The sequence below is a fragment of the Tursiops truncatus genome, chromosome 11 (assembly GCF_011762595.2).
Source record: "Tursiops truncatus isolate mTurTru1 chromosome 11, mTurTru1.mat.Y, whole genome shotgun sequence".
Classification (NCBI taxonomy): Eukaryota; Metazoa; Chordata; class Mammalia; order Artiodactyla; family Delphinidae; genus Tursiops; species Tursiops truncatus.
This window is the reverse complement of record NC_047044.1, coordinates 55,523,983-55,551,839: the sequence shown is the minus strand read 5'-3', so window position 1 is coordinate 55,551,839 and position 27,857 is coordinate 55,523,983. Positions and strand designations below refer to the sequence as shown.

The 27,857-nt window shown below is 36.2% G+C and overlaps 1 protein-coding gene across 9 annotated transcripts in view; it reads left to right on the top strand.

Annotated features, from left to right (window-relative positions):
• Positions 1-27,857, top strand: part of SLC16A7 (solute carrier family 16 member 7) — a 164,576-nt gene that overhangs the window by 46,751 nt on the left and 89,968 nt on the right. For 5 of the 9 annotated variants that reach the window (XM_033866359.2, XM_033866355.2, XM_033866358.2 and 2 more), the window contains one exon: positions 11,139-11,236. The exons of 2 other annotated variants lie outside the window; for them this stretch is intronic. The gene's annotated coding sequence lies outside the window, so the exon portion shown is untranslated. Of the gene's footprint in view, positions 1-9,824; positions 9,915-11,138; positions 11,237-16,015; positions 16,088-27,857 lie in introns of all 9 variants that reach the window. 2 more of the 9 variants (XM_033866360.2, XM_033866357.2) reach the window with 2 other exon arrangements.

Here is a 27,857-nt window from a genome sequence, read left to right as displayed (position 1 = left end):
CAATTGTGCTTTCCAATGTGTGTCAGTTTCTCTTTATAGAGAGCCTTTCTGGCCTTTTCCTACATGTTACTAAGAAGGCAGTTTAGAGTTTGTTTGGTGGGAAGATGTGCAGTAATGTTAATAGTCCACCATTTTGGAATATCGGTATTCTATCCAAGTAACCTGAAACACTGAATAAAAGTCTAACAAAACAGACGTTTCCTAATGTTGCTTTAAATGGTGTTTTAAGAAAAAAATGTTTGAATTTACAGTTTCCTTTTTAAATTAAATTTATTTATTTTATTTTTGGCTGAGTTGGGTCTTTGTTGCTGCATGCGGGCTTTCTCTAGTTGCAGCAGGCGGGGGCTACTCTTCGTTGCAGTGCGCGGGCTTCTCATTGCAGTGGCTTCTCTTGTTGCAGAGCATGGGCTGTAGGTGCGTGGGCTTCAGCAGTTGTGGCGCGGGGGCTCAGTAGTTGTGGCTCACGGGCTGTAGAGCGCAGGTTTAATAGTTGTGGCTCGTGGGCTCTAGAGCACAGGCTGAGTAGTTATGGCTCACGGGCTTAGTTGCTCCGCAGCATGTGGGATCTTCCCAGACCAGGGCTCGAACCCGTGTCCCCTGCATTGGCCGGCAGATTCTTAACCACTGAGCCACCAGGGAAGCCCTGAATTTACAGATTTTTAAGATTGTAACCTTAATTTATTTTAACTTAAACACAGTCTAATATAAAACCTTTCCTACCCATTTTTGTGCTGGAGTAATACTTTATGAACTGATGTGACAAGAGTTGCAAAAGTTGCTGTCTTAGCGTTTCCCGTATGAATACACTGTCATTTGTTTCTTTGCTTCATACTGACCCTTGGGCCTGGAATGTCCTTCCCCTTTTCCTTTTAGTCCACTGGTTCCTTTCTATCTTTTAAGAAACATTGCTTTTTCTAGGATTCTGTCCCTGTCCTTACTTACCTGAGGCTGGTTAATTATCATAAAGCCATGCACATCGTTATTTCTCAGTGTTTTCATAAAGCCATGAGCATAGTTATTTCCTTTATCACATTTTTCATAATTATTTATTTCTAGCTTTGCATCCCCTAATTAGTCTGTGAGCTCTTTGATCCTAGAGACTTTATCGTGCTCTGGTTTGTAACAATCTAACCCAACACGGTGTCTGGCACAAAGATTGTCGGAGACTTTTCAGGTGGCTATAACAAACTACCACAGACTGGGCAGCTTATAAACAACAGAAATTTATCTTTTATAGTTCTGGAGGCTGGAAGTCTGAGATCAGGGTGCAACATGGTCAGGTGAGGGCCCTCTTTCAGGTCGCTGATTTCTTATATCCTCATATGGTGGGGGAAGTGAGCTAGCTTTCTGGAGGCTCTTTCATAAGGGTCCTAATCCCATTTCTAATAACCTTCCAAAGGCCCTACCTCCTAATACCATCATCTTAGGTGTTAGATCTTCAACATAGAATTTTGGGAGACACAGACATTCAGAACAGCATAGATCATGCTCAGTATATGTCCATAAATGGATGAATAAAAATTAAGGCTTAAGATTGGATCCAATTCTTTGTGCAGAGGATAGACCCTCAAAGAAGGTATAGTCCAGAAGGGAGAATACAATTCAGCAATGATTACTTTTTCCATTATGATAATCGCTGAAGTTATGAAATATAGGGGCAATAATGAAATGAAAGTTGATTAGGGAAGAGCATGCAATTTAGGCCAGAAAATTGAACTGACAATGAACTCAGATTATGGTTATGGGGACCAATTGAGAAGGATTCTTGAATGATTATGAAGAATTTGCAAGGAGTGTACCGAGTAAAGAATGATGAAATTTAATTGAAAATAACTTGTTGAAACTTTATAATAATTGGGAAAATAGACACGAAGGTGTAGGAAAATTCATTTTAATGCTGTAAATTATTGATGAATTATCACTGCTAGCATATGCTCAAAATAGACTTATGTTGTCAATTTTTAAAAGCCCTTGGATAATTTAGATTAATATAATTCACTTAAAATCTATATAAAATATTAATAAGTGACATTACCCACCACATTAAGACCTTGCTCCATGTCATGGACTGTGCTGCATACTTTTGTATACATTATCTTTAATACTTAATCCAGTGCAATTGTTCACATTTTACAGATGAGAAAACAGAGGGTTAGAGAGTTCATTCCACTTGTCTTTGATCACACAATTCATTAAATACCAGATCTGGCATTAAATCCATTCCATTTGAATTGAAAGTTTGTGCCTCATTACACTACACTGTCATATACGCCAGTGAGTCCCTGAAGTATGTATACATTTTCAGCATGAGCTTAAAGTGTCAAGCATAAGTGTATATAATTTAGTTATCTTTTACATGGTCACTCATTCATTCATTTATTCATTCATCAAACATTCACTGTCTCTCTAGGCACTGAGCAAGGTACTGCATATAAAACACATTTGCATGCTCTTTTGGAATTTATAGTGGAAGAGAAAGGCATTTAGAAATATAAATAACTATGTAATAACAATCTTGATAAATTCTATGAAGAAAAATACAGTGCCTTTTGTTAAGTAGATTACAGAGCAGGGTTCACATGTACTTACTTTCCCGTGGGCAAAGGTAATTAGATTTACAATATAGCTTACTGTAACTCAAGAAGATGCTTAAAATAGCTCTAGATAAGTGGTACCACACCAGTGTAATCAAGCCGAACAGTTTGAAAACATTGCTCTTCCAGCAGTCTTTCGACAGTACAAAGGGAATTTTGGTGAATTGAAGAAAATTGTCCTGACAGGTTTTGAAACTTTACCAAATGTCATGTCTGTATTTCAGCTTTGGAAGGTGACTTTGGAACTCTCTCTACAATGACCTACATCTGTTCACAAAAGATAATAAATATCCATGAAGATGATTATTGCGCTGCCCTTTAGAGAGCAGTATCTATCCCGCTGCAACTCTGAGTATGTGGGAGATTTTGAACTAGACATATTGAGAGAGTACTCGATAAGTTTGAATATTTGGCTTCATGTATTGCTAACATTTGGCATAAAATCTAAACAGCAGTAGAACAGGAGAATTTATATCATTTAAGACCTACTAAAGCTGAATGGCCAAACTAAAACAAACAACGAAAAACATTTTTAAAAGGCAAACAAAGCAAGGCAAAACAATGTGAAACTTAACCAGGTGTTAATAGCAACTTAGGTCCTGCCTTTATTGTAGTTCAAAGGTTATGACAGCCTAAATTTCAATTTCAGAAGTTACCTTAGGCCTGTGTTATAATGATGTTATAAGTAACTGGCACTTAAGGAATTTGTGAAAATTGCAGAAAAAGCAAAGTCAGTGATCTCTGTTGTTTTTTTTCTCACCCACAAATGTGTGTTGTAGTTTGACTTTTCTTTCTGCCTTCTCCGTTCAAAATCTGTTCATAAACCGATGGAAGTCTGGTAATTTCCTGACAGTTGGAGGTACTTTTGTAATTATCTGTAAATCTGAAAGGCTTGAGACTATTTATTAGCTGTCAGGGAGCCATTGAAATGCTTTTCATGAATTAAGTGGAAATGTATGTTAAAGATAGAAGTTAAGCAAGAAATCCGATATCATAATTGAAACTCATTGTTGTCTATCAACTCTAGGTATTGTAAGTCTTCCCTATTATCACCTTTCCTGAGAGTTCCTTATCCTGTCAGTACTTCTCAGTATCCTCTCCCTTGTCTTTCTTTCCTCCTCTCACAAAAGAGGAATTGTTAAGTTGGGTCTTGAGGAATAAATAGGAGCTTTGCTAACAGAAAAGTGAGAAAAGGATTCCTTGATAGGCACTGACTTCTACCAAGGCGGTAAAAACATGAAGGTATGAAACAGCAAGGGTTAAGCTGAAAACTGAATTAATTCAGTGTTGTTAGAACATATAGTGCAAGGCAAGAAGTGACAGTAGAGGAGGACGATGGGGGAAGGGGTCAAAACAGATGGCAAAACCATCCAAGATCAAGAAGAACTCATCGTATATTAGGTGAGGGCCTATTTGGTGACCAGGAAGGGGCTTACCTCTACTACCAGGGCAGGAGGGAATGAATGAAGGATTAATAGAAATACAGAAATGTGCACAGATAAGAACACATTTGTGAGATTTCATGCCTGGTCTGATGGTTTTCATTTTCTTTGCAAATAAGAAGCCTGGTTAACCACAGGTGATGACAGAGTGGTCAGGAAACTTGAGGAGAGAGGAAGCTGTTTAGAACTGTATTGGAAAGGAGAGGAAGGTACCAAGAGGTGTGAAAAAAGCTTACTGGGAGAGGCACTGAGAGTCCTGTTAAAACTGAAATCCATGAATGTGTATTGGCATCCGTCTGTGCACTTAATTTATATTTTTAGAGCTCTACTTAGTACTCTAATTGTACAGCCCATTTTTGACTTTGGAATTTTCAGGTTCCTTGTTACCAGAAGACAAAGTTGACTTGAGAACATTGATGATTATAGATGATATTAATATTTATTGAGTGCTTATTGTGCTAGGAATTGTGCTTAGTACATTATGGACATTGCCACATCTATTCCCCTCTTTCCTATGAAGTATAAGTATTATTCCCATTTTAAAAAACAAACTGAGAATCCTGTTAAGTAATTTTCCCAAGGTATTTTACCAATGAGAAGCAGAACTAGGATTTGAATGAAGATCAGCATTGCAGCTGAGTAGAAAAAAAATTGAGGTTAAAAAGCGCTAATAGTTTGGGAGAAGATGTAAGTGTCAAAACAGTGGAAAATTTCAGGGAAATTCCAGGACAGAATTGGTGGAAATAAGGTTTTTAGTGTTGTATAAAAGACGGGAAGCTAATTGGGAATCGGAATGTCAATGCTTAAGACCCCAGTAATAGAAGCATTCAGAGTGCCCATTAGCTTCAAGTTGGAAGTGAGTTACTGAAAGGAGAGTAGAAGTGGAGGTTGTGGATTCTCTGGCTAAGTTATTGATCACAGTGCATGATTATTGATCATCAGTATTGATTATGGTGAGACTTTGGAGTGAAGAGAAATGGATTTTGAAGAAATGATCTGAAGGATGATAAGTCCTAGTTTTCAGGATGATATAACTTGATGAAATGAACTTAAATGAAGAAGGATTTCTTTGTATGAGTTGAAAAAGTAATGACAATAAGATGGAGAGTGGAACTAGGATTATGGTGAGCCTCTGTTCTGGACCTAATGATATGGAATTAGCATGTATTCAGGAGGACTCAATATAAGTCATGTCTTCAAGGAGAAAAGATCATGGAGAGAATGCAATGTCTAGGTTAGGAATAAGGAAATTTATTTGAAAAAAATGGGAGCTCTAGAGGATACAGTGAAAAATATTGGGAAGGACATCAAGAGGGGTGGAGTAGGGTGGAGAGTATGAACCAATAGGAAAAAATAGTGTAGTTGTGTGAGTATGAGACTGAGAAAGAGGATTAGTGATTAGAAGAAACAGTTAATTTAGGACCTGAGAGTATCAGAGACAGAGGCATCAGTGGAATCTGATGGCTTCAAATTTGTAAATGGAGCTTTGGTTTAAAGGTGTTTATCTATTTTGATTCCAAATAGTGCCATGATTTGACTTCAGCCGCATTAATATTTGAGCTGAGTGTGGCGCTGTCCAAAGTTCTGTAGGTGTTGAGCTGATGGAGGTACCTTGCTGGTGGGTCGTTCAATATAAGATCTGGATTAAAAATAACTGGATTTATGCTTCTGGTTCTGTCACCTGCTTAATAATATTTTACTTAAAAAATCTAATATTGATATTAGTACATATTACTTAGGCATCTTTTTCTAATATTTCACTTATTCAAAGCATCACACTGCATTAATATTTAGTGTTTAGGATTGTATATCATCATCTTTTGATTATTAGGACAGGTTCCTACTTAATGATATTAATTTCTATTGCTATATTTAAAAACAACATAATCTTACCTAAGCACTTGAATAACTGTAACACAAATTAAGAAATATAAATGGGGTCTGTAGATTTACTTTTTCCAAAATGTATGGAAAAGAAAGGTGGCTTATAGAAAATAAAGTAGATACAACATCCTCAAGTGGATTTTCTCCAAAAATTCATCAGATTTTAGCACTGCAAGTGTTTTTACACATCACATAGTGCATCCACTCATCAATGCAAGCATTCAAGGTTTTTTTTTTTTTAACATCTTTATTGGAGTATAATTGTTTTACAATGGAGTGCTAATTTCTCCTGTATAACAAAGTGAATCAGCTATACATATACATATATTCCCCATATCTCCTCTCTCTTGAATCTCCCTCCCACCCTCCCTATCCCACCCCTCTAGGTGGTCACAAAGCATTGTGCTGATCTCCCTGTGCTGTACAGCTGCTTCCCACTAGCTATCTATTTTACATTTGGTAGTGTACACATGTCCATGCCACTCTCTCACTTCGTCTCAGGGTCTTTTTATAAAAGATATATCTTCTAACTGTATGGTAGTTGTGGAAAGAGTGAGCAAAATTGAGGTTGGAATGTTGGCTCCTGCCCCTAAAATTGTGTAACCCTGAAAACTTGGCTTCTCCAAGCCTAATGTTCCCTGTTCTATAAAATGGGAATGCTAGTATTATCAAAGAGTAATTGAGAGGATTGCAGCAGCCCATTTAACTTTTAGACACCTCTAGCTATCAGAGGTTATATTTACATGGAACAAAACTCTGTCTCTCTCTAGTTTTCTAACATATTTGCTGTACTTCAACTTCCTGGAATTGCATTAGGAAGCTGAAAAATCATCTTAACACTAAGTTTCACACAGAGTTTAATTTTTGATGTTTATGCAGCAATCAGGGCTTTGACAACTCAATAATAACAATGGTTTATTTTCCCCAAAGACAAGTATTGAACACCCAACATACATAGGCAATGCTATGTGGAAGCCCCCCCAGGCAAAATCAGTCATCAGAGGAGTCATGTATATCCCAGGAACCATCTGCTTTCATGGCCCTGCTGTGCTCAGGTGCAGGCTGGGAGCAGCCTGTGGGAAGTGTGGATTCTGTGCAAATCCAGCAAAGGGTTTCAGAGCTCAGCAGATTGTGCCCTTGGTCACTTACACTGCATCTAGCTGGAGGTCTTGGAAGCACCTTGTTCAGGACACCACATCATATGTGTCCACCCTAATCATATGTAAAAATAATATTGCTAAAGGGTCTGGTGTACACTTTGTTTCACAGAAGAAAAGATAAATGTAAATTTGGCTGTAGGGAAGACAGCAGCTAATAGGAGCTCCTATACATTTTGCTTTCTTCACATTTCCCCATGCCAGCCCCCTCATAGCCACCTCCACATGCATCATAAAAGTATGGTGACACCAACAAGACAAACTGATTAAGACATGCTTTTGCAATGTGGTTTGGCGTCAGCCTTCTTCATGGTTAATTTTCAATACAATACTTAAAGAAATTATATTTGTTTTCAATACTGATCAACTTTCTTTCATTTTTGACTTCTCACTTATCAGGCTGGTGATTTACATCTCCATAAAAAAGATACGTGAGCAAGAATTGTGCATCGATATTTTTGCTAAAGTTCTGCAGTCACAAATTTCTGTTCTTCTGTCTTCTCACTTTATGTTTATTCTAAGATGGTTTCAGTCATTTCCTTGAATTATGTAATTTTGGTGTACTTGTTTACAGATTTTAGGTTATACTACTTATTAAGGAGTGCAATAGAATTTCTTGAAGTCGGCCATGAAAATGGCTACTTACAGTAGCTGTAGATAGTGTTTCTGTAGTTGTATATTACAAGGCTTTGGAGAATCTGCCTCCTGTGACTTTCAAAGCTCACCCTTTGAATAAGAAGGACTTACTCTTTAGCTTTGTCCTAATGCCTTCACATTCTACAACCTTGGTCAGTCAGCCCCTTGTCAGCTGATGTGATTCTGCATTTTTGCTTTGATCATTAATCACTCACTTTAAGTTCTCCTTTTGTACTGTTTGCTATTTGCTTCCAAAACAAACATGCTTTCTGTGCTTGTGAGGAAAGGAAAGGAGAAAGAGAATTAAAAGAAAAGAGTAGGTGGGTTCTCAGTTATTTTTGCTTCATTGCTAATGCTAACTACTATCATAAAGTTTGGAATTATGATTGAAGTATTCGTGAATAATTCATTCAAGGGACCTTTTCTTAAGCCCTAATGAACACTGAATATTTCCAAATATGATTGGATGATGCTATTAAGTTAAAGGGGAAAACTCTCTCCTAGAAGAGTAGGTTTATCTGCTGTTTCTTCTGAAAATTTGAATGTGGATTTGCATAGTACTAAATATTCTTTTTAGCTCTACTATGTTTTCTAAAATAGCTTCTTATTTTTGGAGGGCTTTTTGTCCATTCTGTCAAATATATCAATAAATTTACCTATTTTAACTAATGTAATTTTTAATTTTTATCACTCGGTAGTAACCAACCATGTGTAAACATGAATGATATATTTTCCTCCTCTACATCACACTTCTTAGCCCCTTTAATAAGAACCTTTATAAAAATAAGATCATGAACCCTGGGTAATGTATTTTAGTTGCAACAAAAATTCCTAAGTTAATTAATTATGAGATGACTGTACACCAGACATAGAACTTCCTGACACCATGAAGTATTAAAATACTGAATTAGCTGCTGTTCTTTCTAAAAAGTATGGCCATTTAAATCACCTAAATAATGGCCTCTGAAATTACAGAATTAAAAAATTATATTTTTTCTACCTGATAATTGGATAAGAGATTGGAAATTAATATAACCTTCCAGGGGCTGAGAGATTCCTGGGTTTTTTTTTACTTCCTTCTCTTGTTTGTATTGATTTTCACTATAATGGATCAAGGAATTTCTTTTAGCTTCTGGACTTTTCTAGAAGTGCGCTAAGTTTTGGGTATTGGTTTTATAGTAAGGGACCTATAACACAAATTGTTTTTTTCAATAAGTAAAAGCCTTTGTCAAACTTCTCTGTGATTTAGCCATTCATGTTTCAGAAGGTCACATATACTAACTTTTGTACAAGGTGAAGTTTACTCAGGTCAAAAGGCATGCCAAAACAAATAGAAAGCATTTTATTTCATTTTAACTACATCTCTTTAAAAAAAAAAAAGTGTTTATTTAATGGATATGATCACATGACTGTCAAATTAGTCCTTTCTTTTTTTGTTTTACACATATCAGCTCACAAGCACGTACCTTTTAAGGTCTGTGGCCTGTTTCTGTTTTAAAAAATAATAATAGTAAAAGTACACAATAAAGCAAATGAGAAAACTTTTTCTGCCCTATTTTTCACAACAAAATACTGTAAATTAAGATAATTCTGGTACTCTGATGTTCTAGAGTCAAATCAGGGAATTTCTAAACTCAAACTTAAAATAAGTTTACAGTTAAGATACAAAAGAAAGAAAGAAAACTTCCTTATCTCATTATTCTCAAATGTTAGTAACATTATTTTATCTCACATGAGAATCAAAATATGAGAGACATTGCTTTTGGGGCATGGGGTAAATAGTGAATTACTCAAATAATACCAATATATCATTGTATCTACACATGAAATGAATTCAAAATTATGTATTTCAGTGGTAGTCACTGAAGCAAAAAATTAAGTGTAGTAAGATGTTATGTCCTTAAACATGTTAACTATATTATATAAATTTTACTTATTGTGGTGTAATAATACCAGTAATTTTGTAAAATATATTTTAATATTGATTCTAAATTCAAATAAATTTAATTGTCACTACAAGGAAGTTCTTCACATATATTATAGAACTGACAAATTTTCATGAGATATTTACTAAATGAGACAGTTATATGTACATAGTCTGCTTTTTATAGTCTTGGAACTTCCACAGTAAGCAGATTGACTGCCAGTCTGAAATTCCTTCCGTTTTAGACTACAATGACAAAGTTCTCCGGTCAAACCAGGTAACATTGCAAGTGCTATCTCAGTGACATTGTATTATCTCTGTTTTCTCCTCTTAGTCTTTGCTCCTGTGAAATATATTTCAATAATCTTTGCACTACACCATACTCTGTAAAACAATCTGATTTCTCTGGATCATATCTAAAAGTTGATTAATTATATTGGTTAATAATAAGACAAATAGGACTTATGTACGTAAATAAATCTCATATTTTTCAAGTCAGGAATAAGCAAGGATCTAATATTTATTCATCTATATAAACTAATATTTTTCATTGTGTCAAGTACCAACTATTGATAATAATAATAGTTCTTATTATATTCTTCTTTTTCTTCTTCTTATTTTGTTGCCAAACACTATGCTAGTATTTTACAAAATATTAACTGACTTAATTTAGTAGTCATGATTCTGAGTTAAATACTACTACATCCCCTTTTTTTTCCAGGTAAGGGGATTGGACAGAGAAGTCAAAAACTTGTCTTAAGGTCTATATAATCAAAGAACATACAAAGAATTGATGGTCAAATTCTGACGATCGTTTTCAAATTTTTCTGATTTATTGTTAGAGCTTAATAATCTTACTGAAATTCTCTTCAGTTTTCAAATTAATTGATTAATTCTCTTCAGTTTTCAAATTAATTAATTAATTCTCTTCAGTTTTCAAATTAATTAATTAATTCTCTTCAGTTTTCAAATTAATTAATTTCAAATTAATTAATACATTTAATGTAAATAGCCTTAATGAATTTATGTAAAAATTTCAAGTTATTGATTTATAAACATATACATACACACACATTTATTTATCATCCTACCAAAAGTGGAAAGAAAAGCCTCGCAAAAGTTCAAGACAAGTTATTGTTTGTTTTGAAGTCCCAGATACTTTGGGCTGAAGTGAATCTCTTTGATGTTTCCACAGGAATTCCTCTACACTTTGGGAAATATGACTTAGGACAGAAAATATAAAGGCAGGCACAAATAAAGGCAGTCACCATAGTTATGACGGGTTAGTGGTGATATGAAGTAATTTAAACAGTCTGTCCATATCTAAAGAGGGCCTTGAAATAAAACCTTGGAGATTTAGAAAAGGCAAACAGCAATTTCAGCCAGTGCAAGAGAAAGCTACATGCTATCAACTCTTTCAGAGATGGAGTTGGATACCTTTTTCATTTTTCTTTTTATCATGCATCTCGATATTTGGGTGATTATTCTTTCATTCTTTTAGGAGTCACTCTTAAGATGTGATGCTTTCCTGTGAAACCTTAGACACAGGAATCTTGGAAACCAAAGGACTCTAGGACTCTGTGCCAATAGAGCTGCTTTGTGAGTACCCTCAGCGTATAATAACGTTTTCTTCTGTCTGAGTCATTCTAAGTCATGCCGCTGTGGAACTGGTGGATCTTAATGTGAACGGGAATGTTAGCTTGGCTGGTGTTTAAATCCATTTTCAAAACTAGAACGGATTTCAAAGTTGGCACTTTTAGCTTTTAGTCCTTCTATGAGTCTATATTCTGTGTGATCTTGGTCAAGAGATTAAGCTTCAGTTTCTCTGTATATAAAATAGAGCTAAATATACGGACTTCCTTCACTGGAAGGATATTATAAAAGTAGTAAATTTCAATAATAATAATTATATTATGTTATTATTACTAATATGAATGCAGGTTTTAAAATAAAGGTGGAGACTTTAGGTATATACTTTTATTATTATCTTTGTCATTTGCACCCTTTAAAAAATAACTATATTTTGAACAAAAATGTTTATGTTGGGAGTTCTCGTATTCATATTTTATTTGTATTGATACATACTCTTTATTACTTACAAAGATTTAATCTAACTTGACCCTCAAAACAATCCTGGTGTAAAGGAGGTCAGGGATTATTATCCCCACTGTGCAGATGAGAAAACTGACCCTCAGCACTGTCAGTGTCTTGTTCAAGACTGTATAACTAGTAACAGAGAGAATTTGAAGTCAGATGTTCTTAATAACCAGTCTATGCTCTTTTCAAAAACTATATTTAATTGGCCGAATTTCCTTTTTGCATTTGGATTGCTACATACTTTATATTATGAGTATTGTGATAAATTTACGAAGTTGTATCACCTGTTTGTCAAGAACAGTTCCTAGACCAACTGTATGGTTATATTCTGCCTTCATTCTCATGTTCATGAACACATCTTCGTATGTCCAGGTGGCAGGCAGAATAGTGGCTCCCCACATCCTAATGCCTTCACCCTGTGAATGTTATGTTGCATGGCAAGGGAGAAGTAAGGCTGCTATTCAGATGACCTTGTGATTATCCTTGATTGTATGTATGGGCCCAATGTAATCACCAGGGACCTGAGAAATGAGAGAAATGGCATGAAAAGGATTCAGCCCAGTGTTGGTGGTTTGAAGATGGAGGAATGCAGCCAGAGTCAAGGGATGTGGGTGGCTTTTAGGAACTAGAAAAGGCAAGGAAACAGATTGTTCCCTTGGCCTCCCACTAACACCCTGATTTTAGCCCAGTGAGATTTCTGACCTCCAGAGCTATGAGATAATAAATTTGCATTGTTTTAAGCCAGTACATTTGTGGTAGTTTATTACAGCTGCGATAAGAAGCTAATACAGCCTAACACTGTGAGATGAGGTGACGAAGCTTGAGAGTAGAGTGGTTTATGCCAGGGTGACTGAAGTCAGTCACGGGGAGATTTGCCTCTGTGGTGTGTTCATTTTATTGTCCCATGCTAAGCATATAACTGTTGAAGTAGGTTGTAATATGTCATATAGTTCCTTTTGGATACATGGTTTACTAAGGGAACGGACTTGTCCTTGCCTATTCCTTATTAGTTAAGAGCACAGACTACGGATCCTGAGTATATGAGTTGACACTCTGGCTCTGATTCTTACTACAGGCATACTTTGTTTTACTGCATTGTACTTTATTGAGATTCCCAGATATTGCATTTTTTTTCAAATTGAAGGTTTGTGGCAACCATGCATCAAGCAAGCCTAGGCACCATTTTTCCAACAGCATTTGCTCACTTTGTAACTCCGTGTCACATATTGGTAGTTTTTGTAATATTTCAAACTCTTCACCAGCAAAATGATTACAGCTCACTAAAGGCTCAGATGATGATCAGAATTTTTTAGCAATGAAGTAGTTTTTAATTAAGGTATGTACATTTTTAGACATAATGCTATTATTGCACACTTAATGGACTACAGTATAGTGTAAACATAAATTTTATGTGTGCTAGGACACCAAAAAATTTATGTAACTTGCTTTATTTTGATATTCGCTTTATTATGGTGGTCTGGAACTGAATCTGCAATATTGCTGAGGTATGCCTGTAATTATGACCTGCCAGAGCGTTCGACTTTTCGTCTGTGAAGCAAAGACAGTAAAAAGCATCTTTTTCATAGGGTTGCTGTGAGAATGAACTGTGTTAATTTATGTTACGTACTTAGAACAGTACTTGGCACATAGTAGGAGCTATATAAATATTAGCTATTGTTATTATTATTACTTTTATTCCTTAAATACTGTATTCTCTAGGGTCACAGTCTTTGTTTTCATGGATAGACAGGAGAGTGTCCAAAATCTTGGGGGGAATGCTTTTGGGGTAGAAGGATTTTAATGAAACTAAATTCTGTCAATTTCATAATTTATCTAACATAATTTTTAAAAATTATATATATTTGATAGCTAATATTTAATATATTTTAAAATAACATATTTTACTTTTCTTTTTTTAGTTGAGGTATAGTTGATGTATAATATTATATACGCTTAAATATACAAAATAGTGATTCACAATTTTTAAAAGTTATATACTCCATTTATCATTCTTATAAAATAGATTAAAATCTTTTACTTTTAAATAACTCCCTTCCTTGTCTGCTCTCATTATCACAAACATGTAGATGGGGCAAGTTTTGCATATTCTATAATAATTCACGTCATTTGTCTTTCTATTTTAGACTCTATTGTGTGTCTTTAGGTTTGTTTTGATGTCACTGTTTAAGCATGCAGATTTCTTGGTGCTAGGAAAAGTATGCAGCACCCTGTAAAAAAAGGTCTTAGATTAAAAAAAAAATACTTTGCAAGTGAGAAAACCCTAGTCTGAATTTTCAGACATTCTATGAAGAGAGGAGCCTCTGAACTGGGTGAATAGAAATTGCTACTTCATTCACTGTGTCTGGCAGTGGTGTGGTGGATCTTCTAAAGGCCTGGTAGGAGCATATCTTTGATTAACTTTTTAGACTGTGGGCACAGTAGCTATATTGCAAGGCACAATATATTAATTAATTCAGCCAACATATGTTACACACCTCCCAATGTCAACAGATAAATGATGTCTGTTCAAGGCTTTCCCAGGACAGTGGGGAAGAACCGATGATCCCTGAAATAGCATCGATTCTAGTAGTAGAGTTAGGCAGGGATGCAGGATCTGTTTATTCCATCTACCGCCCTACACACGGAGGCCAGTAGCAGCATGCCATGATTCCTTACATAGTTTTTAATCATGCATTGTTCTTATGGAATAGCTTGTCTCTGCCTGTTTTCTGACTCCCTAGGTTTTCTCTGGTAATTGGATCCTTAAAAACTATATCACAGACCTATTGAATATGTGGTTTAAAAACACCAATAATCACATTGTGTGCTTTTAATTAAATGTTATTTCTATTTTCCCTGAAATTTATTTGGCATCTTTGTGGTGTCCTTTAGTCTGTTTCTTCAACTTCTAATTTACAGCCTCACTGCTCCTACGCTTCACTAATTGGCGTCTCATTTGCCTGCATATAGTTAAAAATCACAGAAAATTGGGAGGGGCTTTCCCCAAGGCACTTAACTATGTGGAAATATATAGATCTTTGTGTGACCTCAGAAACTTTTGAACACTGAACATACAAAGGATATCACTCTTTCTTAACTCTGCTTTAATTTTAATCTGAGATTTGACAGAAGGGTAGCAGAAAAAGAGAGAAATTATTTGAATAAAAAAAGTCACTGGAATGAGTTAGTGGAAGGTTTCAAGAAAATTACATACCAAATACCTTGTCATGTCTTCTTTACCTCTATATGCCTTTCTACCTTGAAATCACATCAAGAAATCAGTAGGGAGGTAAGCTGAGCACACTCCACAGTATTCTTCCATTAAAACCAATGCCACTTACTCACTCACTGTGTCCTCATTTCTTTTACATAGACTGTGGATTCTGGGGGTTGATGTTAATGCTGAGAGCAAATATTCAGGCTGAACTGACATATATTTTTGGCCGTCTCTTTAACCCAATTTTTAAATTAAATATTTAGTCTTCACCATTCATGTTATACTCCAGAAATAATGAATTGAGAATTCCTGTTAAGAGTAAATCACTCACTTTTGCTAATGTATCCATGAAAAATGTGGTTAATAATGAGTACATTGGTTTCAGATACGGGGAATATTTCTAAGATATTAAATTCTGATAATCAAATCCTAACATTGCTTAACAGCTTTATGATGTTATGGCAGATGCCCTGAGCAGATAATTTTATGATTATGGTTCTTATCTATAACATGCAAATGTATGTAGAGATGAGTTAAATCACACAAGATTCTACAGTATATGACAACTCTCATAATACTTTATATCTCTATTTTAGGTTTAATAATTAGGCCTTGTTAACTGTGTATGAATCTATTTTCCATCATGGAAGAGTGACTGTTTGAGAAAAGAGAACCTGTTTTATTTATCTTGGCATTCCTACTATTCATAACATAAGACCTTTTGTATGCTAACTGCTTACTAAACGTTGGTTAAATTGATTAATTAACACAAGGGAAAAATAGATTGGGCTCTCCCTTTGACTCATGCATTTAATTATTAAAATTGATGCTAACCTGGAGAATGTGGCTTGGCTATGTGGTCAAATGGAGTTTCTAATGGAACTTTTCTCCAAAATTTAGGCTTTCCCTTTGTAGGAGCGCAGCCTGCCCTAGTATATACATGGTGTAAACGTGACCAGAAGGCAGCTCCTCTGTAGGAAGGCACATAGGGAAAAGAGAGTGCCCAGAAATGTCTGTCCTAAGCGTGCATAGTTTGTTTGTTTTTTCTCTTTTTCCAAATTCAGCAATCAGATGTGGAACAGACTGAAGTGTTATTTTACCAGAAGTGTCTCCGTAAGGAAACATGAAGCCAGTAGGTAGGTGAGAAGCCTGAGACTCAGAGGGGTTAGGTCCTTTGTTCAAGGTCAGAAGTCAAGTGTGGGTCTGAACCTAAGCTTTCTAACACTAAATCAAATACTTTTTAAAAAAAGAATCCTTTAGAATAGGGTGAAGAAGGACAGCAAGGAGTTACGCTGCACCACAGTAGGAAATAGCTGGTTCCCCAGGGGGAGGAAGCCTAATGAGTAGGCTGGGGCTCATCACAGGGCCAAACAAAGGCAGGGAAGGTCCATGTGCTCTGTCTGTTGCTGAGGAGGACACCAAGAGAGTCGAGCCCACACAGGGAAACCAGAGACAAATAAAATAATTGAAGCCATAGGATTTTCATCAAGCCCTAGGGTGTGGTGGTGACTCCTATAAACTTTACCTTTGTCATATGACTTTACATTACTTTTCTTTTTTTCCAGCTCTACTGAGATGTACTAATTGACCTAAAACATTGCGTAACTTTAAGGTGTACAATGTAATGATTTGATACACATATATATTGTGAAATTATTGTCATAATAAGGTTAGTTAACACATCCACCACCTCACATAATTATCATTTTGTTGTTGACATGGTGAGAACATTAAAGCTCTACTCACCCAGAAACTTTCAAGAATACAATATGGTATTCTTAACTACAGTCACCATGCTGTACTTATCCACCAGAACTTATTCATCTTATAACTGAAAGTTTGTACTCTTTGACCACCATCTCCTCATTTCCCCTAGCCCTCAGCCCCTGGCAACCGCCATCCTACTATCTGTTTCTATGAGTTTGAATCCACATGTATGTGACATCACACTGTATTTGTCTTTTTCTGTCTGACTTATTTCACTTAGCATATTGCCTTCAAGGTCCATCTATGTTGTCACAAAAGGCAGAATTTCAGGCTTTTTTACGGCTGAATAGTATCTAATGTACACATATAATATATATACCACATTTTCTTTATCCATTCACTTCTATATCTTGGCTGGTTTGAATAACGCTGCAGTGAACTTGGGTGTGCAGATATCTCTTCCAGATAGTAATTTCATATTCTCGGGATGTACACCTAGAAGTGGGTGAACTACTGCTGTATCATACAGTAGTTCTATTTCTAATTTTTTGAGGAACCGCCATATCGTTCTCCATAGCGGCTACACAAATTTACATTTCCACCAACAGTGTGCGAGGACTCCCTTTTTCCAGCATTTGTTATCTCTGGTCTTTTTGATAATAGCCGTTCTACTTTTTAAATTTATATGTCATGGCATCAACAATTAAAGATTTTATACTTTCATTTAAAGTAACTTTAACATGTTTTAAAGTTTTTGTTAACTTTTACTAAGGATATAAACTTATTTTGAGGTGTGGAAAAATCTCATACCTGGTGAGATGTGACTGGGCCAGTAGATGTAATGTTGCCTTAAGCTCTATTTACTCATATCTTATATTAATGTCTAATGCTTTTGTAGCATTTTTTTTAAAACCAGGAGAAATAATGGCTTCTAATTTACTAATGGCCGTGAAAAGCCAAAGCACATTAAAACTCCAACGTTAGTATTACTGACTATAGTAATAGATGGAAACTACACACTTGATCATATTATCTTATAACATATCCCCCAGGCATACTTGTGTGTGTGTGTGTGTGCGTGCATGCGTGCACAAAGATGGCTGTGGGGTATAAGGGTTGGAAAGCAGCAGTGAGGAGTTATTGACCACTGTGCCATGGTCTGAACTTGTACTAACTGTCCGATTTAGGCAAAGATATTGAGGCTTTACTCAAGTAGAGAAATTGGATGCCGGTATAACAATTGGAAAGCTACCAAATTTATTGAAATAAAATGGTACCTGTGGGAAAGAAGGGAAGGAGATGGATTTGAGTCCTTGTGGAAGTAGACTCTACCAGGATTGGTAATTTGATTTGATGTTAGAGAAGGGGAGACAGTATTGGTGATTCTGACTTTGAGCTGAGTCACTGGCAGGTGCTGCTGCGTTTACTAGAAAGCTGTGAGGCCCTGTGCACGCTGAGGGCAATGGCAGGGAGCTAAGAGGAGTCAGAGGTTCTGAGCTAGAAGGGTATTTCCAAAGTACTCTCTCTCTGAATGTGTTTCCTGTATTGGCTGACTATAGTAAGATCTATTAATTGGGTAACAGTCAAAGAAGGAAGGGTCTTAAATGTTCCCTATACTCAAATCATGCTTCCAGTAATTCTGTTCTATTAGTGAGCCGCTGTCATCAGCAAAAAGAGGGAAATCTGTTGAAATGGTAGAATACCTCTATATTATATGTTTAGGACCTCTTTGATCCCATTATATTTTCCTGTGGTATTTTGAAACCATAACGGAATTATTTTATGCAAGCAAATTTAACTAAAGACTTATTTTCCTGTTATGCTTATCAAGGTTAAAAAAAAAGGATTTCTTTTTACATTATAACTCCAAAGGATAATTAACTCAGAATAGATTTGGGTTGTTTTCTTCTATTATATGCTGATTTCAAACTCCATTATAATTCTAGAATTCAGAAAATAATGGGATCACAGTCAATTATGCTAAATGAATGTTAAGCTTACAGTACTCTTTCCAGGAAAAGAATAGGAAAAAAAATTTATCCAAATGAGAAAAGCAATCCATTAAAAGATTCCCATTGTGTTTGTGAGGTGTTTGATTAGTCTTTTGACTAGTTCACTGCTTTTCCTCACCCAAATATCTATATCTGAGCTTTCCGCCTTGCAGAATTTCTTGCAATTTTTATTCACATGAGAAACTTGGGTTTTCCCCACGAACTCAGTTTTCACTCCTTAGTCATAATGCGAAAAACATCAAAATCTCACAAGGGAAATGTGCGAATGCTGCCTAGAACTTGGGAATAATGTTATAAACAAATTCATTGCCAGGAACTCATTGTCATATTTCAAAGGCAGAATTAATAACCTGTTCCAAGAGCACACATGCTGTTTATCAAGGTTTTCGTCTGAGAGCGTTTCCTCTCTCTCTCTCTCTCATCCCTGAATTATTGAAGAATTTTGGAAACTGGAATTTAAAAAAAAACTCACATTACCACATTTATGGAATTACTTTGAGAATTTGTAACCTTGGCAAAGGTTAGTCACCTTCAGCCATTTTCTCCCCCGGGCTCAGGGTGTATGAGTCTGTTTTGTATTTGGCTTTCCTTTCTCGAAGGTTTATGTAATAAACATCACTGTCTTTGAATAGTAATTTCTTAAGAATTTAATATTGTTGTAACAATAAGCAAAATCATACAAAATAAGTACAAAATGTATTGTTCGCACTCCTGTTCACACTCCTTTAGAATCTAAAAATTCTAATTTTTTTAGATCTTGCGTTATCAGGTTATTTTCTTGATAATGTAATTTTTACATATCAATCTTAGAATATATCTTTGTATTTCTCTTTTTATTTAACTTTAGAACTTTTTGTAATAATACTAAGTAAAAATATTAATCACACTTATGAGAGCTTTTTAAATTTAGCATTCTTGGTATAATTAATGGCCTGTTTGCTTAATAAAGTTAATAATCATTTATTTGCATAGAATTAAGTCTTATTGTCATTTGGCTTTATAGAAAAGTAGTTGATGAAGCAAATGACTAATGAAATTTTATTCTACCACCTTTTTTGAAAAAAAAAACTACTTCAGGTATATCTACAGAGTACAGAGTGAAGTTATTATTAATTGATTAGTCACCTATGTTGCATCAGGTAATTTTATCCCAAATAAATGTATTGAACACTTCCTAGCTACTAAGCACTTTGCTGTGTTGGGACAAAGGTATTTGAAGAGTTCTCAGTAAAGACGTCATCTGCTTTTGATTGCTATATGTACTATATAATTGTGAAATCCACATTACAGTTTATTTAGTGTGTTAAAACTTCAGTGTATGCCTAATTTTGTACAAGGCAAAATTTCCTAATGCTTTTATTTTGTTTCATTATATTTTTTGAACTTAAGGTTTTAATAGAAGACATAAAAATATCACGTCTTATTTTTAAAGGCATTTGCATTATTTAGCTAAATAAATTAGAGGAAATGTCCAGAGATTATTTGTTACTACCTGGTTATTGTAACCATTATATATGTACCTTTAGAAATGCAGCCTATTAAAATCTTTGGGAATCATATTTTATAAGTCATTGCTTATTACCTAAGTCTAAATAATGGCATCTTTCATGTAGGAAATCAAATTCTCCTCATCCATTGACCGTAGAAAGGCTGACCTGCTGTTCAGTGGAGAGGAACATGGACCTTGGACCCACATAACCAAAATTGGCATCCAGGACTCAATGTTTACTAACTATCTGACCTAAGTAACCAAACTCTGACCCTCCGTGTCCTCATACTTTAAATATGTATCATAATGTCTATCTTATGTGGTTTAAAGAATGAGGTCATGGATGTAAATTGTTTGGTACAATAACCTACGTAGAATATGGGAAACACCCACTAAACGATAGCTCTTCATTTCTCCAGAACTTATTGTAAGTTCTTCAAATCCAAAAATGGCAACACTGACCCACCATCAGATTCCCCAGTTCCTGTTGTTGTTTTTTTTTAATTTATTGATTAATTAATTTATTTTTGGCTATGATGGGTCTTCGTTGCTGCGCGTGGGCTTTCTCTAGTTGCGGTGAGCGGGGGCTACTCTTTGTTTTAGTGTACGGGCTTCTCTTTGTGGTGGCTTCTCTTTGTTGTGGAGCACGGGCTCAGTAGTTGTGGCTTATGGGCTCTAGAGCACAGGCTCAGTAGTAGTGGTGCACAGCCTTAGTTGCTCTGAGGCATGTGTGGGATCTTCCTGGACCAGGGCTCGAACCCGTTTTCCCCTGCATTGGCAGGTGGATTCTTAACCACTGCACCACCAGGGAAGTCCCCCCAATCACAGTCTTAGGGGAGGACCCTTTGTGACAGAGGGCAGACATTTACAGAATGGCTGGCCAAGTAAGGCATGTAGTTTATGATTAGGCAACAAAATGAAATTATCTGCCTCTCAAGGGATTTAACACATGACCTGGGCCTCTTTATTATTGTTCATAACTGGTCAAGTTATCTAGTCAGACTAGGTGAAGATTCACTGACAGTTTAATTTATATATTATATTACTTTTGCAATGTGTTCTATTCATGATATTAAACAACACCATTGTACATACATTTGAAAATATGGTTATATAAACATCAGAGAAAGAGAATCAGAAGGTTAAATATAGCAGAAATTTAATCAGAAGATTAAATTTAACCAAATTGCGAGACTTAGTTACCTTCTTTGACCCAGAATATAATTTAAGCCAAGTTAACTTTACACTATAAAAAGTATGAATTAATGGTGCATGTCAAAGCAAGACCTTCAAGAAGAGATAGAGCTACCTTTCCCCTGATTTGAGAGAAGAAAGAGGGGAGGGCAGAGCAGAGAGTCTCTTGAGATATGTGTGCAAGTTTGCTTCCAGCTAAAAGTTAATGATCAGTTGCCTCTGTTCTCAGCTCTGAGCCCTGAGAAGTGGCAAACTCATGTTCTCTCTCTATTCAGGTAACTTTTAAATTATACAACTTGTACCCATGTTAAGCTACACTTTATTTCTTTTTTTGAATTTTATTTTATTTTTTTATAAAGCAGGTTCTTATTAGTTTCTATTTTATACATATTAGTGTATATATGTCAATCCCAATCTCCCAATTCATCCCACCACCGCCCCCGCCCCGCTTTCCCCCCTAGGTGTCCATACGTTTGTTCTCTACATCTGTGTCTCAATTTCTGCCTTGCAAACTGGTTCATCTGTACCATTTTTCTAGATTCCACATATATGCGTTAATATATGATATTTGTTTTTCTCTTTCTGACTTACTTCACTCTGTATGACAGTCTCTAGGTCCAACCATGTCTCTACAAATGACTCAGTTTCATTCCTTTTTATGGCTGAGTAATATTCCATTGTATATATGTACCACATCTTCTTTATCCATTTGTCTGTCGATGGGCATGACCTGGCTATTGTAAATAGTGCTGCAATGAACATTGGGGTGCATATGTCTTTTGGAATTATGGTTTTCTCAGGGTATATGCCCAGTAGTGGGATTGCTGGGTCGTATGGTAGTTCTATTTTTAGTTTTTTAAGGAACCTCCATACTGTTCTCCACAGTGGCTGTATCAATTTACATTCCCACCAACAGTGTAAGAAGGTTCCCTTTTCTCCACACCCTTTCCAGCATTTGTTGTTTGTAGATTTTCTGATGATGCCCATTCTTACTGGTGTGAGGTGATACCTCATTGTAGTTTTGATTTGCATTTCTCTAATAATTAGTGATGCTGAGCAGCTTTCCATGTGCTTCTTGGCCATCTGTATGTCTTCTTTGGAGAAGAAATGAACCAATCTATCCTAAGCTATACTTTAGATTATAGACATTTTTTACTCCTTTAATATCAACTGATTTCATGTTCTGAGGTTAATGAAAGACAGTGAGAAAGTCTGTAAGTGTTAGCTGATAGAAAAAGATTTTGCTTTTGAGTGGTACTGACTCAAGGCTAATGAGGTATTCTATGCTTGTATTAGGGAAAGAGAGTTTTTAATGTTTTTATAAAACTAACTGTTGTCATACTTAAGCCTCTTGGCTGAAAGATGTATTAGTCACACTTACACTATATAGTACATTATAGAGTCGGCCGAGTCTTCCTTAGTAAGAAAATCTAAAATTTTACTTAACACTGGAATTTTGAAAGTAACTCTGAATCTTTAATCCCTAAAATGTCATTTTAACTTGATATTAGATAACACTATCAAAAGTAATCTTATTTTTCTTATTCTAAATCATAACGATTTATAAATGTCTATGTGTACTTTGCTAAGAAACTGTAAACATGAATTGGGTTTCATTATGAGGCTTAGGTAATTTGTTCCCCAAACATTTGGGACTATATTATAGCAAGATTTGAAGTTATTTGGGGTGATGCTATCTGTATAATTTATATGTAATTAAAGACATTGCTTATTAATTTTACAGTTTTCTAAGCTGGTTTCTAAAAATAAAGGTATCTGGGCTTCCCTGGTGGCGCAGTGGTTGAGAGTCCGCCTGCCGATGCAGGGGACATGGGTTCGTGCCCTGGTCTGGGAAGATCCCACATGCCGCGGAGCGGCTGGGCCCGTGAGCCATGGCCGCTGAGCCTGCGCTTCTGGAGCCTATGCTCCGCAATGGGAGAGACCACAACAGTGAGAGGCCCACGTACCGCAAAAAAAAAAAAATAAAAATAAAAAAAATAAAAATAAAGGTATCTGCTCTATACATTTACAGAGTAGTCATATTCCGTACTGAGTTTCCAACATAAAGAGATACATTACTTATGCCACTGGAGCCATAACTTAGATAAATGTATATATTTTCTGTTCTTTCTAAAGTGTCTGGCCATTGTTATCTTTATTCAGCAAGCATCCAAGGCCAGCAAAACTTGTTTTGGTTGTATTTAGACTCACATGATAAAGACAAGTAAACCTCAAAAGCTAAATGTTATTGTGGTGCTACTTATTGCAGATTTCCATTTATATTTCTCTTGAACTGAAATTAAATGTCAGACAGTGATTGATGATTTTGCAGTTGAAATTTGGAACTCATAGAAACCTTGAAGAACCATCACATTTTATATATGAGGATCTGGATCCAGAGAAGGAAAGTAACAAGCGCTATTGAAAGTGCTGGCACTGGTATCAAAAACTCTATTTACTGGGTGACAAATAGAGTTAATGGTTTCTTAGTGTTCACGCTGTTTTTGCAAAGGAAATCATTCTTTAGTCCTCAATACATTTCCATTTGGAGGAATAGCTATATAAGCACTGGCATTTAAGGTGTAGTTGTGCAGTGATATTTTCCAGATGCACTCTAGTGTGGCTGAAACTTTTGTTATCAATTTATTAAAACTTATATAATCCAGTCCTTTGTATATGGATTTGCTTAGGTATGTGTATGTTCTCAATGTTAGAGAAGAGAGTTTTGCCACTTCTCCTTCTGCTCTACACTAAAGCCATGCTGACAGGTTCATAATTTATAACTTAAATATTCAGGTGGCTGAAGTTTCACTAATTAAGGAAATTTTAAATATGAGTAAAATCAGCATTTGCACATATATATGAAGCATCTTCATGTAAAGTTTGAAACAATCTGCATTCAATCTAAAGATAAAACAATTATTTGACTATCATGGTCAAAAAAACTAAGTTTGAGATCCTGACAGTGTTTTTTTTAAGTTGGGTATGTATAAATTTCTTATCATGTTTTAGCAGACTCTTCAATTCACCTTTGATTATTAGATATTTATATTCAGAACCTGGCTTGCATGTATTAATATGTAGGTGCTAGTCTAATTCACTGTGTCCATTGGATATTCACCTACTTCTCAGTTTTCTACTGAGAGTATGCAAATCAAATTACCATCAAAAAGTTTGTCTCTGTTCCTTTAGCTCATTATCAGATCTACTCCAAGAATTGCTGAAAAGGTCACCAAGGTCCTTTGACAGTTACCCATAAATATTAACACACACACACATATATATATACACACATGCACACACACATGCATGCATGCATACAGACACATAAGATCCGTCTAAAAGGGAAGGAAACAGAGTATCAGTGCTTTCAATTCTGTAAAAGGTCTACACCCAAGGTGTTGGAAAACTTTGCTTAAAGTCCCAGCATCACAGTTAACTTGCTTTGCCAATCATGGGTAAATCACATAACCTGTAAGAGCCTCTGTGAAGTAAGCTATAAATGGGGGTTATAACAATAATAGGGCTTCCTTCACTTATTTTGTATGAGAATCATGTAAATTTATATAAAACCTTAGCTGGTAGACTCTAAATCCTTACTGAGCACTTCCTAGGGCTGCCATAACGAAGTACCACAGACTAGGTGGCTTGAAACAACAGAAAGGTATCCTCTCTCAGTTCTGGAGACTAGAAGTCTGAAATCAAAGTATTGACTAGGCTGTGCTTTCTTGCAAGCTTCTGGGAGAGGATCCTTCCTTTCCTCTTCTACCTTCTGATAGACCCAGGTATGGCGGCATAACTCCAATTTATGCCTCCATCTTCACATGGCATTCTCCCTGGGTTTCTGTCTTCACATGGCCATCTTCTTATAAGGACACCTGTCATATTGGATTAGAAATCCATCATACTCCAGTATGACCTTATCTTAACTAATAACACCTACACTGGCCCTATTTCCAAATAAGGTCATATTCTGAGATTGGAGGTTAGGACTTAAACATATCTGTTTTGAGGGACACAGTTCATTCCAAAACAGGTTGCCTTCTGATACTCCCAAAACTCATGTCCTTCCTTCCCATGTAAACAATATGTTCACCCAATCCCAGTATCTCCAAAGTCAACCATTCCAGCATCAACTCTAAGTCCAAATTTTATCTCAATCAGTTGAGATAAAATCAGTGAGGCTTGGGGTATGGTCCAGCCAGGGCAAAATTCCTCTCCATCTGTGGTCCTGTGACGCCTAGAAAACAAGTATTCTCTTTCCAAGATACAACAGTTAGACAGATATAGAATAGACATTCTCCTTTATAAAGGGAGAAATTGGAAGGAACAAAAGGATCACTAGTCCAAAACTCTAAAGTAGCTTTTCAGCTTAGCTGGACAAATTCCATTAGTTTTAAAACCTGAGAACAATTCTCTGTGGCTTGTTGCTCTGTCCTCTGGACCTGCTGGGGTGACCCCACTGCTAAGCCCTGCCTCCTAGAATGGGAGAGGCAGCTTCACCCTCTGGAACTGAATTGGTCCTTAGCTGAGGCATCTCCATCTGTGGTTCTCCCCTCAGAGTCATTCTTCCTTGATTTCATCTTACCTCCGTTCCTTTGAATCCATGCTGACAGTATTTCTGCTGGTACAAAATGTTTAAAACCATTGTCTGCCTCTTGTGCAATTCACGGGGGTTCTCAGACAAGACAGAGACAAGAGGGTTCTCCACAGATCTTTTCTGGATTCCTGCATCTTGGTCCCTGGCTTCTGACGAGTTGGTTGATTGGATCCATGAGTCACACACCTAATCCCTTTAGGAAATGGTTGCTCTTGACTGTTTCCAGAGTACATTATTTGGATAGGCTGAGGATTTTCCAAATCATCACGTTCTGGTTCCTTCTTGCTTAACCATTTCTTCAATTGCTTCAATTTTTGTCTTCTCCCATTGTACTATGCAAAGCAAGGAGTGACCAGGCCATGCCTTCCACACTTTGTTGGAAGTGACATCCTCAGCTCAGTGTCCAGTTTTATCACTTACAAGTTCTACTTTCCACCCAAAAGAAGAACACAATTCAGCCACGTTCTCTGTCACAAGGTCATCTTTCCTTCAGTAACCAATAACGTATTTCTTATTTCTATCTGAAACCTCAGCAAAGGCATCTTCAACATTCATATTTCTAGCAATATTCTGGTCAAGACAATCTATGCTTTTACAGTCAAACTCCTCAGAACTCTTCCAGCCTCTACCCATTACCCAGTTCCAAAGCCACTTCCAAATGTTTAAGTATTCTTCACAGTAACTTTCCATTTCATGGTACCAAAATTTGTCAGGGTTCTCCAGAGACACAAAACCAAGAGATTAATTGTAAGGACTTGGCTCACATGATCATGGAGGCTGGCAAGTCTGAAATTTACAGGGCAGGCTGGCAGGCTGGCAATCCATGTAAGAGTTGATGTTGCAGTCTTGAGTCCAAAGTTCATAGGGCCAGCCAGCAAGCTGGAAACAGACAGGATTTTTATGTTACAGTCTTGAGGCAGAATCCTTTCTCCTTTGGGAAACCTCAGTTTTTGCTTGTATGGCCCTCAACTGATCAGATGAGGCCCACCCACATTGTGGAGGGTAATTTTCTTTACTGGAAGTCAGTTGATTGTAAATGTTAATTACATCTACAAAATACCTTCACAGCAATATCTTGACTGGTATTTGACCAAACAACTGGGTATCATAGCTGAGTTGACATATCAAATTAACCGTCACATGGGGGTAGTATAGGAGAAAGGATATGGAGAAGCATTTGATTTTTTTCTGCAAAATGCTTCTTTCTTCCTGTCATTTTTTTTTTAGATAAGAGACTTGACTGGAAATTTTCTAGGGAAACTAATATTTTGCCACCTCAGCCTTCCTTCCTTCTTTTATGACTTATTCTCAGTGTGATACCGGCTGCTTAGAAGGTATTGGAGACTTGAATCTGTATATTGGAGACCAAAATCCATGTATAATGCATTTTTCTGTCTCCTACCCAACCAGATAGTTCTGTTAAAATAACTTGAACATTATCACTATTAAAGAATAGTTATATAACTTTTAACTTTTAATAGCAATATAACTTTTTATTGTTTACTGTGTGCCTCTACATCTCTTTCATTTTGAACTTGTCATGCACACTGCAGCCTCAGGACTTTTGCATATGTTCTTCCCTCTACCAGAACTCTTCCTCCAGGCAACCTTATATTTTATACTGACACCTATTTCTGGTTATTTGTTTAAAAGTCACTTTCTCAGTGAGGCTGTCCCCGGGAGGCATTCTCTGACCAAAAGATTTAACATTGCACCATTCTACCCCCAGCTTTCCATTACTCCCTTTTGGGTTTCATTTTACTCCATAGAGGTTATCATCATGGGAAATACTTTTCATTTAGTTGTTTCTTCTTTGCCTTCACCTATTTTTCTACTAGAAGGTAAGCGGTACGCGGGCCCCTCACTGCCATGGCCTCTCCCGTTGCGGAGCACAGGCTCCGCAT